Source organism: Mauremys mutica, chromosome 12 (genome assembly GCF_020497125.1).
Source record: "Mauremys mutica isolate MM-2020 ecotype Southern chromosome 12, ASM2049712v1, whole genome shotgun sequence".
NCBI lineage: Eukaryota > Metazoa > Chordata > Testudines > Geoemydidae > Mauremys > Mauremys mutica.
The window spans coordinates 23,175,303-23,187,869 of NC_059083.1; the positions used below are offsets into that span (position 1 = coordinate 23,175,303).

General features: G+C 53.6%; 1 pseudogene; it reads left to right on the top strand.

Annotated features, from left to right (window-relative positions):
- LOC123344864 overlaps nt 1-12,567 on the top strand; it is a 136,714-nt pseudogene that overhangs the window by 87,556 nt on the left and 36,591 nt on the right.

The following is a 12,567-nucleotide window of genomic DNA, read 5'->3' on the forward strand; positions in this document are numbered from 1 at the left end:
AGGGCTTGGGCACGGGACCCTCTTAGGGGCAGGGCCCGATTCAGGGGAATTAGTTGAATTAGCCTAAAGCCGGCCCTGCCAGTATATCCAGGACATTAGTAGCACACTTTTCCCCCACCAATACCTAGTAGTTGCACTGTCATCTCCCATAGCTACTTAGGTTGCAGCTTTATTGTTAAACCTAAATTGGGAAGAAAGACGACTGATTCAGAACTTCTTTAATGGTTACTTTATCGCTAAAGGGTGTAGTGGGGTATAGACTTGGAGAGAGGAAGGTTTCTATGATGTAGGCAAGATCAAGTATTTTATCCAAAACCAGAATACGAATGGCGCTGGTCTTCTGGGTGTCTGACCTTGAGCTATTGTCAAAAGTTTGAGGGTGACTCGTCTCCTTCCTCATATTTTGGTTGAGGATTGTATTGATAAAGGGATTGGCCTCAAAGACCTGGTTGTAGGACTCTGCCACGGTGTAGTTTTCATCTTGGATTGCCTGGTCCTAATTATAGTAAAGCATGCACTTTAGTCTTTGTAATTATATGTTATAACTCTGTTGCTTTTTATGAAGACAGGAGTAAAAGAAAAGTAGCTGCAATATTTTCATACTAAACTAATGCTGAAAATGTACATAATTTCAATCAGACTCCTAATCTTAATTTTTGGTTAATTTTCTTATGGATTTATTTATTATGGTGGGAAACTGCTATAGGGAAGTACACTTCTCCTATATAGGTCATAAGGATCCTATCTGTCTGAAACTGGCTGCTCTTTCTTTCTTTGATCTGCAGAGTGACTGATGCTTTTCAGACATCAGTTGTGGGTACAGAAGGGTTTCATTGCATCTTCTCTCTTGGCACCAGCTACTGTTCTCCCTTCTTGTTGTATTGATAGTGGGTGTGTGTGTCTCTCCTTTCTTTAAAATCATATATGCTAGGGACAGTCTTGTCCTCTTCTCCTCTCCTGATGTCAGTGTAGATGCAGGCGGTGCAAAATGTACTACAGTCATATAGTATCTCAAATGCAAAGCTACATTTCAATGATCTGAGGTTTGAAGAACAATGTGGAACTAGCTGTTTTATGGGATGTCTCAATTTCATTCCTGTAGTAACATAACTGGTGATAGGAAAGCAGGGAGAGAGAGAGGTGTGTGCTCTGCAAGGCTGCTTGCCACGGGGCCAATGGGTGTGGGTGGGCTGGGTAGGATCGCGGGAGTCACATCTCAGGGATCTGCCCCGCTACCCAGCACTGCTCCAGCTATGAGCTGTCTCCACTGCCTGAGACCTGTGGGGCCCCACCTGCCTCCCCGGGGGAAGAGCCACCTGGGACTGGTGCAGAGGCTGCGCCAGTCTCAGCCACTCACAGGGAACAGTTGGGGAGGGGGAAGGCTCAGCTGGGTCCTGAGAGAGCCTGGCCCTGGTAGGCTCTGCTCCTGCTCCAGCCTGGCTGCTTCCACCACTCCCAAGAGGCCAGAGTTCTCCTGCCCCAGGACCAGTTCTGGCTGCGCTGCCATCTCAGCCTCGCAGCCACAGTCACCTCCCATCAGGGCCGGCTACTGTGGCTGGGGGCTAGGGTTTGGGAGAGTAGGTCTCTAGGGGGTCTGGGTAGGTGCTGGGCACTGGGGGGAGGGAGATCTATGTGTTGGGGGCCTGTCAGTGGGGGAGATCTGTGTGTGTGTGGGTGCTGGGAAGTGTGGGGGGTCTGTGCGGGTCACTGCAGTTGTGGTGGTGGGGGGCACTGGACAGTGAGGGGATCTGTAGGGGGGCTCTGGGTGGGAAGGTGTGGGGCACTGTGCAGTTGTGGGAGGGCTGTGGGGGGTCTTCAGCTGGGGGGCACTGGTCAGTGAGAGGATCTGTGGGGGGGTTCTGAGTGGGTGGGGGAGTGATCTGGGAGTGCACTGGGCAGGGGGGTTTGTGGGGGTCTCTAGATGGTGCAGCACTGGGTGAAGGGAGTCAGAGGGGTTCAGGGCAGGGGATTTGTGGGGGTCTCTGGGTGGTGTGGCACTGGGCATAGGGAGTCGGAGGGGTGCTGAGCAGGGGGTTTGTGGGGGTCTCTGGGTGGTGTGGCACTGCGCGTAGGGAGCCAGAGCGGTGGTGTGGCACTGCGCGTAGGGAGCCAGAGGGGTGCTGGGCAGGGGGTAGCATGGTGCAGCATGGGCCCACCCCCAAGGGGAAGAAGCACAATGGCAGTGCAGGGCTGGGCTGGACAGCATGGGTCTGGCAGCTCCTGGTTTGTAAACAGTGCCCTTGTACTGGGCTGGGTGGAGTGGGGCTGTCCCTGCCGTGCCATGACTCATATCCCATTGCCCCAAGTCAGCCCCTCGCTCTGAGGACTCTGCCCCCCTGCCCCATGTCCCCATTTCCCCCATGGGGACCCACAAATATGTTTAGCACCGGGCCCACAACAGGTTAATCCGGCCCTGTTTGGGGTGCAGGCTCTGGGATGGAGTTGCAGGCTATGGGGAATTTGAGTGACGGGTGCAGGCTCTGACCTGGGGCAGGGGATTCGGGTACAGGAGGGGGTACAGACATGTGGGCTCTGGGAGGGAGTTACCAAATCAGCACGTTGTATAAGAGAAAGGAGCTGCAGGGATTTCATATAGACATAGAAAATGATAGAAGAGACTTTTACATAGTCAAAATGTGAGAGGCAGAGTTTGAGGGACGGAGGGAGGGAGGGGGCGTCTGTACAATATTTCCCCACATTCAGTCTCCTGGCTAGAGCAGTAACAGCCCCGCAGCACTTATATAACATAGAGGAGCTGCGCTGTCTACGCTTTGACAGTGTAGGAATCGGGCTGCCTGTGCCTTTAAGAGCCAGCCCCAGGAACCCGCCCCCTGCTCCAGGGCTGACACGGGGCACAACTGAAAACAGCCTGTGCCCCCCCCACAGCCCCGACACCCCCAGATCTGCGAGCCCAGCAGGTGGCTCATCCCGAGGGGCCACTGTTCCCCCCCCACCCCCTCCCTAAACGGGGGTTTTGTCCCCGCACAGGGTCTGGCAGCGTCTCCCCCCCTGGGCTTAACCGCGGCTCCCACCCCCACCCCCGATTTTTCCCCTTCAGCCTCTCTCCTGCCGCTGCCTACAGCAGCTTGAACCCCTCTGGCCAGTAAATTTGTGTCCCCCGCTCAGACCCTGCCAGCCCCCCCGCTGCGATTTGCCCCCTTGAGCATTTTAAACGCCCCCAAAGAGCAGGCAGCAAATCGTGAGTAGAAGTGAGGGCAGAGAGAGGGCAGTGGCGACAGCGCAGGTTACTGGGCATGCTCAGTTCGGCTGCGCATGCTCAGTGCAGCCAAAGTAGCAAATCGGGATAGGTTCATGTTTCTGATGGTACACCTGCCTCACTCGGCTTCTCTCCTGCAGCGAATGTTGCCTGTTCTGGGGCCGCCCCTGGGGGCGGGGCTTCTGGCTTTTCTGATGGTTGGTTTTTAATTTCCCTCCTGAGAACGTGATTGGCTCCCGGTTACCCAATCGGCTTTAAAAAAGCTTTAAAGGCTCGTTACTGCGCCTGCGCGATTTTTGGTTTCGCTTTCGGAATTCCGTGGGTGATGCTAGACTCGTTCCTCCGGCAGCGCCACGTGGTTGCTTCGGGCGCCTGGCTCGGGTGCAGGGACCTTGACTTACTCGTATTGGGGGGGGGGGGGGGCTGCTGGCTGCTTCCCTCCTGCCCCCACCACTCCGTGGTTGGGTCCGGCTCATTGCAGGGGGGTTCTGTTTTTTTGAGGGGGATGTGAATAGTTGTAGCTGCAACGGGGAAGCTTCGATTTACCTGCCCTTGCCCTGTTCGCCTGGCAGTTGCTGTGCACCAGTCGGGGGGCAGCTGCCGGGAGGGGAACACCCACACTGTGTGGGGGAGGGGCTGGCGAAGGTTGCAGCCGAGTTTGAGGGGGTTGCAGGGGATTGGCCTGGCTGGGATGGGGGAGGGGTGGCTCTACAGGGCTGGTTGGGGGAGAGGAGTGCCACCCACTGTCCTGTGCTAATTTTTGGTCAGTCTTTCGTTATCGGGGGTGCACCAGCCCAGGGATAGGGTCTACTGGGGGGTCTGCTACAGGTATGTAATGGCTGTACCTCGGGTTGGCCCTCCTGCTTCAAAAAAAATATAATTAAAAGTTCTGCTCTTTATGTTGGTCTGTCTTTCTCTTGGTGTTGGTTGGTGGGTCCTGATGGGCACATTGGACTGGGAGGGGGGGCTGAGAGAGGCAAGGTGGATGCTGGCTGTGGGGGCTTCTGGGGGGCACAGAAAGGTGTTGCTTGAGGGGAACCCCAGAGTGTATGAGGGGAGGTATTTGAATGCAGAATGAGGAGTGGGGGCTGGCACTAGCAGTGTGGGGCATGTATGGTGGGGGACTTGGTCCAGGGTGGTGAGGCTGCATGGGGCCCTGAGTGGGGTGGAGGCATGGTGGTCTGGCTCTGGCAGTGTGGGGTGCATTGTGGGGGCCCTGGCTGGGGCAGTTGGTGCGCAAGGCTTTTGTTTTGGGTTTTTATTGGGATTTTTTTCACCATCAGTGCTGGTACATCACCCCCACCACTAACCTGCCCCTACATTCCTGACATCAGGAAAGTGAAACTACCCTGTTACGCTGCCCAGACGGACCTGGAAGTTGTTCTCTGCGACAAGGTCCGTGGCAGCCACCGAGGGGGCAGATCTCCTCACGGAGCCCCTGCTACACAATCCCCAGCTCTGTGTTCAGGTGGCGGAGTCCCCCGCGGTGCCCCAGAGGTTGGTCCTGGCAGAAGCTACCAGGGTCGGAGACCTCCTGGATTACGAGCGGGGAGACTGGCTGGATCCCCTGAAGCTTGCTCAGCATATGGGGCTCTCCAGACCTTGTATTCCCCGACGCGTACTACAGGAGGTGAAGGCCACTTTGCCGCCCTCTGCTCGGGCCTACCTCAACCAGGTCCTGCGTAAGGGCACGCCCCGCCTACCCCCCACCCTGAGCTCTCCGGACCTTTTCATTGGGCCCCTGCCTCATGGACCCGACCGGCCCCTTCACCGCAAGCCGGCTGCCCAATCTGCAGCCGGTCCGTTTCCAAACCGCGCCAAGGAAGCATCTCTACGCGCTCGTGCTCCACACCCTTCACTTCCTCACCCTTGTGTCTTGCCCCGACACCAAGTGGCGGGACCTCCTGCCACCTCTGGAGGATGAGGAGCCCTGGTGGGCCAGCCTGTACTCCACCCTGGTCCCAAGGCCCGCCGGGGATATCAGTTGGTGGCTCCTCCATGGGGCCATGAGCACGGGCGTGTACTTGGCACGGTTTACCCCTGTCCCGGACACCTGCCCCTTCTGCGGCGTGAGGGAGACCCTGGCACACATTTACTTAGTTTTCTAGCTTGCAGCCCCTATGCCGGCTCCTCCCTAATATCCTGTTGCATTTCTAGCTAAGCTTTTCCCCTCACCTCTTTCTCCATGCACTCCCTATCCGTGGCCCCACACAACCAGGGAGAGGCCGTTGGCCAATGGAGACTCCTGTGACTGTGGGGCTTGTTTCCGATCCCTTGTCCATTCACGTATCTGGGCAGAATTCCTCTGGGCGGCATCCACTGGCTCCCTTGATGCCTTCGAGGAGCAGTGGGCGCTGTCCGGGGTTCTCTGCTCGGTGTCCCCATCAGGCTCCCTCCTTTTGACCCTCTGACCGCACTCCTGTTCCTGTTCTTTTATTAGTGTCCCGTGAAATCAGTTGGGTTTTTGAGATCCTGTAGATCCTCCCCTTAGGCTGGGGGGGGGGGTGGGGATCCTTTAGCAGTGGAAACCGGAAACCCAATAGGTACACTGCCCAGAGGGAGCCATGGCTGCAAAGAACCTCGGGGAAAGTCTCCAGGAGGAAGCGACATGTCCCGTCTGTCTGCAGTATTTCACAGAACCTGTCACTCTGGAGTGTGGGCACAATTTCTGAAAGACCTGCATCAGCCAGTGCTGGGAGGGATTTGAAACAGGCTCCTCCTGCCCTCAGTGCAGAGAAACTGTAACAGAGAAACCTCAGGCCCAACAGGCAGCTGGCAAATCTAGAAATAGCCAAATGGCTGAGTTTACAGGCAGCAAAAGGAGCAGGAGGGGACTCTGAAACTGCTCTGTGAAGAGGATCAAATCCCCCATCTGTCTGGTGTGTAACAGAGCTCACACAGTGGTTCCTATACAGAAAGCTACCCAGGAGTACAAGGTAAGGAATTGCTGTCAGATTTAATGGATAATAACTTTGGATTTTAGGTACAAGGTTAATTTCACTGAAAGTTGCCTGTTACTTGTGTATCTGCATCATTCAGCTCTCCAAAGCCTTCACTGAAGGGGAGATACTATTGAAAAATAAATGATCTGGCACAGTGGCAAGAAGGGCAAAAAATAGTCTTGAAAGGTACCTGACATGGGAGACTTTTATCTGAGAAGCTGAATCCTCGTCAAACCAGCTTCCACTGGTGAAACAAGGGAACCTTTTTACCATAGGTGCTGACCGCATGGGTCCTGCTGGCAGGCCCTGCTGAACAGTGCCTCCCTGTGCCTCCCAAGGCCTGTGGAGCTCATCTGTGGGGACTATGTGGGGGAGGAGTAAGGAGTGGTGCCTCAGGGGATGGGGCAGAATGGGATGAGTAGAGTTGGGCGGGGGGGACTTGGGGAAAGGGGTGGAGTGGGGATAGGACCTGGGCAGAGCCAGCTGTCTAGCCCCTGGCACATTGGAAAGTTGGTACCTGTGCTTCTTACAGAACTGAAGCTGTTAAATGGCCAGTGAGGCTTGAATCACAAGAGCTGCAGGCTGGTCTAGCTGAGAGTGCCGCCTTCAGGCTGGAGATGGGGAAGTTACAAGTTGTTGATTGGAGGGAGGGATAGCTCAGTGGTCTGAGCATTGGCCTCCTTAAACCTAGGATTGTGAGTTTGATCCTTGAGGTGGCCACTTAGGGATCTGGGGAAAAAATCAGTCTAGGGATTGGTCCTACTTTGAGTAGGGGCTTGGACTAGATGACCACCTGATGTCCCTTCCAACCCTGATATTCTATGAAATCAAAAACTCTATGTTACTGATTTGTATCATAGAACTTATTATTAGTTTTATTTGGATCACAGTCCCCACATCCCCCAATCTGGGCCCTGCATAAAACACAAGGGACAATGTTGCAGACAAAGTAGACAAAACAAAGGGTGGGGAAGGGAAACTGAGGCACAGAGAGGCAGTGACTTGTCCAAGGTCATGCAGCAGGTCAGTGGCAGAACTGGGAATACAACCAAGGTATTTGTAGGCCCCGTCCAATGCCCAAACCGCTAAACCAAGCTGCCACCCCCACAACAGCACTGAGCAGTGATGAAGTGTGGCCATTAGGAAGGAAAGACTCCTTGATAAACACCCCAAGCCCAACAGGGAGATGAGGTTTCTCACTGGGATCTGAATTCCATTTTTGGTCCATGAAGGGTTAAACTCAGATGCCGGCCTGCACTAGAGGAGATCATTGGGCTAAATGCTGCATTGACCCTGAGCACCCTCAGTCTGCACACAATAGGGTTCCAGACAGCTCAGGTCCATGCCAAGTACCACTGGGATTACACTGGGTTGTAGCAAAACTAACCCCTGGGCGGTGCTGACCTGTTCCGTGTTGTATGTGGGCAAAGATCAGCCACAGTGGTTCTATGAGTCCCATAATGCAGCCTCTTCACATCTCTCAGGATCCGCAGCTTCTGTGATCTTTCCATGGACTGGGACGGTAGGTAGCTACCCAGAAGGCATTGCTGCTGCTGAGTGTGTTCAGGACAGCACTAGGGGAAAGCCCAACTGTTCTTACCACAAATCAGCCTGTCTCATGGGGCTTGGCCCTAATGCTTAGACCAGGTCTGTCCAACCAGTGCAATCCCCAGGGCTTCAGGGCAGGAATTCAATGGGGACTTTGCTCCTGAGAGAATCCCAGCCCATATTCTGAGCCTGGGTGGTCTCTGGGATTTCTGTCTCTTTGTTAATTTAGTCTTCTGAAAACCACATTAATTGAGTTACTACCACGTGACTCCAGTTTCATGTTATGAATTAATCAATACCAATCACCCTTGGATAATTGAGGTCTCTCTTTAATTACTAAAAAGACTGAACCTGAATTGGTAACAATTCAGAATATGATACGCTCCCAGTATCAGATTTCATTTCCCAGGTGGCTCTCATGTCATCAGCTGATTAGGACCAACAGTCACCTTGGGTTTGGGAGGAAAAAACATCCCCCTACACACCCTTCTGAACCCTCAGAATGAAACCTCCCAATCATCTCTTTTTCAATCGGAAAAAATCCAGGCCCAATTGAAGACTCTGAGGGAAGAGAGAGAAAAGCTCCTGGGATTTAAAGAGACTGGAGAGGGGAAAAGCTGGGAGTATTTGGTAGGTGCCTGTTGTTATTAACCTGTGAAGACTTGTGGTGAGAGGTCTGTTTGTAGTCAGATTCCTCTGTGGTCTTGGTGAATGTGGGCATGTTTGTGTTTCTCCATGATCATGGATTTTCTGGGTTAGGTTCATGAGCAGAATCTAAGCTTTCATTTCAGTGAATGAGTTAAATTCTAGCCCTTGTGGCTTTCTCTGTGTCTGTGTCATTTCTTGCATTGTTGAATTATTTGATTCTTTTTTCCCCCTGAACTTCTCTCTGTGTAATGCTGAGTCCTGTCTCCTGCTGCTCAGGATCTCTGTGCTCAGAGACTATTGATAATGCAATGTCATAACCAGATCAGTCATGGAAGCATCCCTGTTCAGAGACATTGGGGAGGAATGAGAAAGGGGTGAGAGAATCCTCTCCCAAGAGCCACAGGGTAGAGTCCAGTTTCAGAAATCTTAGGGTTTGCAAAGAAGTGCTCCCTCCTGCGCATTCAGTGAAAGGATCCCCCAGGCTGCCTCCATGTCCCTGACCAGCCCTTTCCCTGTTGCTTTACATAAACAGATAGAAAAGAAGAGGCAGTAAATGGTGGCTGATTTTCAGCAACTGCAGCAGTTCCTGGAGGAACAAGAGCGGCTCCTGCTGGCCCAGCTGGAAAAGCTGGAGAAGGAGATAAGGAAGATACAGAATGAAAATGTCACCAAACTCTCCAAGGAGATTTCCCATCTCAATGAGCTGATCAGTGAGCTGGAGGGGAAGTGTTAGAAGCCACTGGGTGAATTCCTGTAGGTGAGACGGAGTTAGAAATACCCAGTATCCCAAGTCCAACACAGGGACAGGACAGCTCCTAAAATATGGGCACAGGAGTCCTGCAGTCAGAGACCCCAGTGTAAGTCTGTGTGTGCGTTCCAGAAATGTAAATGACAATTGCTCATTGCAGAGTCACAGACATATAGGTATTGAGAGACAAAAGCCCCATTAGCTCAGTGACTATAGCAATGTGGTCAGGGCAGGGCCTCTCTTCCTCATATTTGCAAAATCTTTTCCTTGGAATATGTATGTGTGTGTGTGTGTGTGTGTGTGTGAATGGGTTTGAAATTCTCTTCCCCCCCCCCCCCCCATGGCTTCTAACGTTTGCTGGCAGACAGGGCCGGCTCTAGGTTTTTTGCTGCCCCAAGCAAAAAAAATTTGGCTGCCCCCCTTCCCAGCCCTGGGCTCCCCCCGTACCCTCCTGCTGCCCCAGTCCTGGGCTCTCCCCACACCCACACACCGCCCCTGCCACCCCAGTGCTGGGCTTCCCCCTTTCCTCCCCACCAGTGCCCTCCCTCCACCCTGCTGCTGCCCCAGCCCTGGGCGCCCCCCCACCCGCCCCCCCCCCCCCCCCCCCCGCACACCTCCTGCTGCCCCAGCCATGGATCACTGGTAACTCGCTCCCAGGGCGGGTCATTCAGCCGGAAATTTGGATGTGCACAAAACACAGACAGGACTGGTTCCTATATGGTTACAGAGCTGCAGTAAAGTGGAACAATTTTCAGTTTGTGTGATTGGAGGATATCTGGATGCATATTATAAGACTGTCCTCCATAAATGAGGAAAAGTTGAGGTGCCTTTATTATTCTTTTGTTCCACTCTTTCTTTCTCTGGGGAATTTGCCAATGCAATATCACTGTCTTCCTTTCAAACAAACAAAAAGGCAATGGCTGTTGAAAATAGCAATTCCAGTCCTAATAAGCATTTCTTGCTCAATTGTATCCTACTTTTTCTACAGCACGTTACAGTGGATCAGTATATTTGATTTGGGAGAAATGAAGTAAAAGCTGCCCAAACCAAGCTTGAGCACTCCTGAGTTTTGAGGTGTTCAAATCTGGAAGGCAGGTGCTGGGGGTGAGAGAGGGCTGTGGGCTCCATGGGGGAGCATGGCAGGAACTGTCTGGAGCTGTACGGAGCCAGACACACTGGTCTGAGTGGCACAGTAAGCGGTTTGGGGGTTGGAGAAGGGGTAGGGGGTTCCAGGGGGCAGTCAAGGGACAAGGAGCAGGGGGGGGTTGGATGGGGCAGAGGTTCGGAGGGGCAGTCAGGGGACAGGCAGCAATTGGATAGGCATGGGAGTCCAGGAGGTTTATCAGGGGACAGGTAGGGGGTGGGGTCCTGGGGGGAACTTGGGTGGGGTCTCAGGAGGGGGCAGTTGGGGACAAGGAGAAGGGAGGCTTAGATAGGTGCTGGGGTCCCAAGGGGCAGTTAGGAGCAGGGGTCTCAGGAGGGGGTAATCGGGGGACAAGGACCAGTGGTGCTTAGATAGGGGGTGGGAGTCCTGGGGGGCAGTTGGGGCAGGAGTCTGGGGAGGGGGCAATCAGCGGCCAGGGGCTGGGATTCAGAGGGCTCTGGGCTCCCTGCCCCTGCGTTCAGCGCAGAGCCCTCTGACTCCCGGCCGCGGCTGGGATTTAAAAGGCTCTAGGCTCCCCGCGGCTGCCGGCAGCCCAGAGCCCTCTGACTCCCGGCCACGGCTGGGATTTAAAAGGCTCTGGGCTCCCGCAGCTGCCGGCAGCCCAGAGCCCTCTGATTCTCGGCCGCGGCTGGAATTTAAAGGGCTGTGGGCTTCCCGCGGCTGCCAGCAGCGCAGAGCCCTCTGACTCCCAGCCGCGGCCGGGATTTAAAAGGCTCTGGGCTCTCCGGGGCTGCCGGCAGCCCAGAGCCCTCTGAGTCCCGGCCGTGGCTGGGATTTAAAAGGCTCTGGGCTCCCCGTGGCTGCCGGCAGCCCAGAGCCCTCTGATTCCTGGCCGCGGCTGGGATTTAAAGGGCTCTGGGCTCCCCGCAGCTGCCGGCAGCCCAGAGCCCTCTGAGTCCCGGCCGAGGCTGGGATTTAAAGGGCTCTGGGCTCCCCGCGGCTGCCGGCAGCCCAGAGCCCTCTGATTCCCGGGTGCGGCTGAGATTTAAAAGGCTCTGGGCTCCCCGCGGCTGCCAGCAGGGACGGCTCTAGGATTTGCGCCGGTGCGCTGCAGGGGTGCTTTGGCAGTCGCCGGTCTGCGGCTCCGGTGGACCTCCCGCTGGCATGCCTGCGGGAGGTCCACCAGGGCCGCCTGCCGCCTTTCCGCAGGACGCTGCCCCAAGCGCACGCTTGGCACGCTGGGGTCTGGAGCCAGCCCTGCTGGCAGAAGAGTCCCGTGTGTATCTGTGAATGACTGTCTGCTTTTGAAGCAACAGAGAAGAAGCAACAGAAATCAGGGGAAATAGTGAATTTTCCACTAATCCAGTAACTTAGGAGCTCTGCTGCCCACATGGTGCTGATCTTCTTCCTTGCCAGCTGGGAACTTGTATTCAAAGGCAGTTATAGTGTGTGAAATACGTTGCCCATGTGGCACTGACAGACCAGCTCAGATCAGAGCAACAATTCACTTGTCTGAATACCAAAGGGTTAAGAGTGTCAATATGTGTTCAGGCCAATTCACTTGTGCAGATAGAGACCAAACCAGAGATGTTAAGTGTATTGGTTTTGCTTGTCTAAATCTTGTTGTTTATTATTACATTACTGTTCCTTTCTGTAGGCCCTGGCAATTAGATAACTCTAAATTGAAGTGTTTATTAGTGTTAAGATGAGATGATGTCTGATGTGGAAACTTTATGAAAACTAATAAAGGGTTTCAGAGTAGCAGCCGTGTTAGTCTGTATCCGCAAAAAAAACAGGAGTACTTGTGGCACCTTAAAGACTAACAAATTTATTGTAGCATGAGCTTTCGTGAGCTAAAGCTCACTTCTTCGGATGCATCCGAAGAAGTGAGCTTTAGCTCACGAAAGCTCATGCTACAATAAATTTGTTAGTCTTTAAGGTGCCACAAGTACTCCTGTTTTTTTAATAAAGGGTTGTTTGTTATCTTACATTTAGATTGCATATACCCCTGTAATTATGTTTCATTGTATATTTCTTTGCAACGAAATAACCCATTAAACATAGATGAAACTTTGCGGGATGCAAATAAAGAAGTGGCCACCTTCCAGGCCAGGGGTGAAACCTGCGGAGTCACGACCCAGACTTGAAAACCACTGATTTAAATCATGTCTCTTCAGAACCCCACCACACCACTTCAGCTCTGGGAATAATTGTTGGGCTGTGTCTGGGCCAGCTGCTGGAGGGAACATGACACATGCCGTGCTAATGGTTTACACAAGTAGTTGCCAGTCATCAGTAGAACATTTGCAATCAGGACTCTGGTCTCCTGTTGCTGGCTCTGATGTGGTGTAACTGTTAG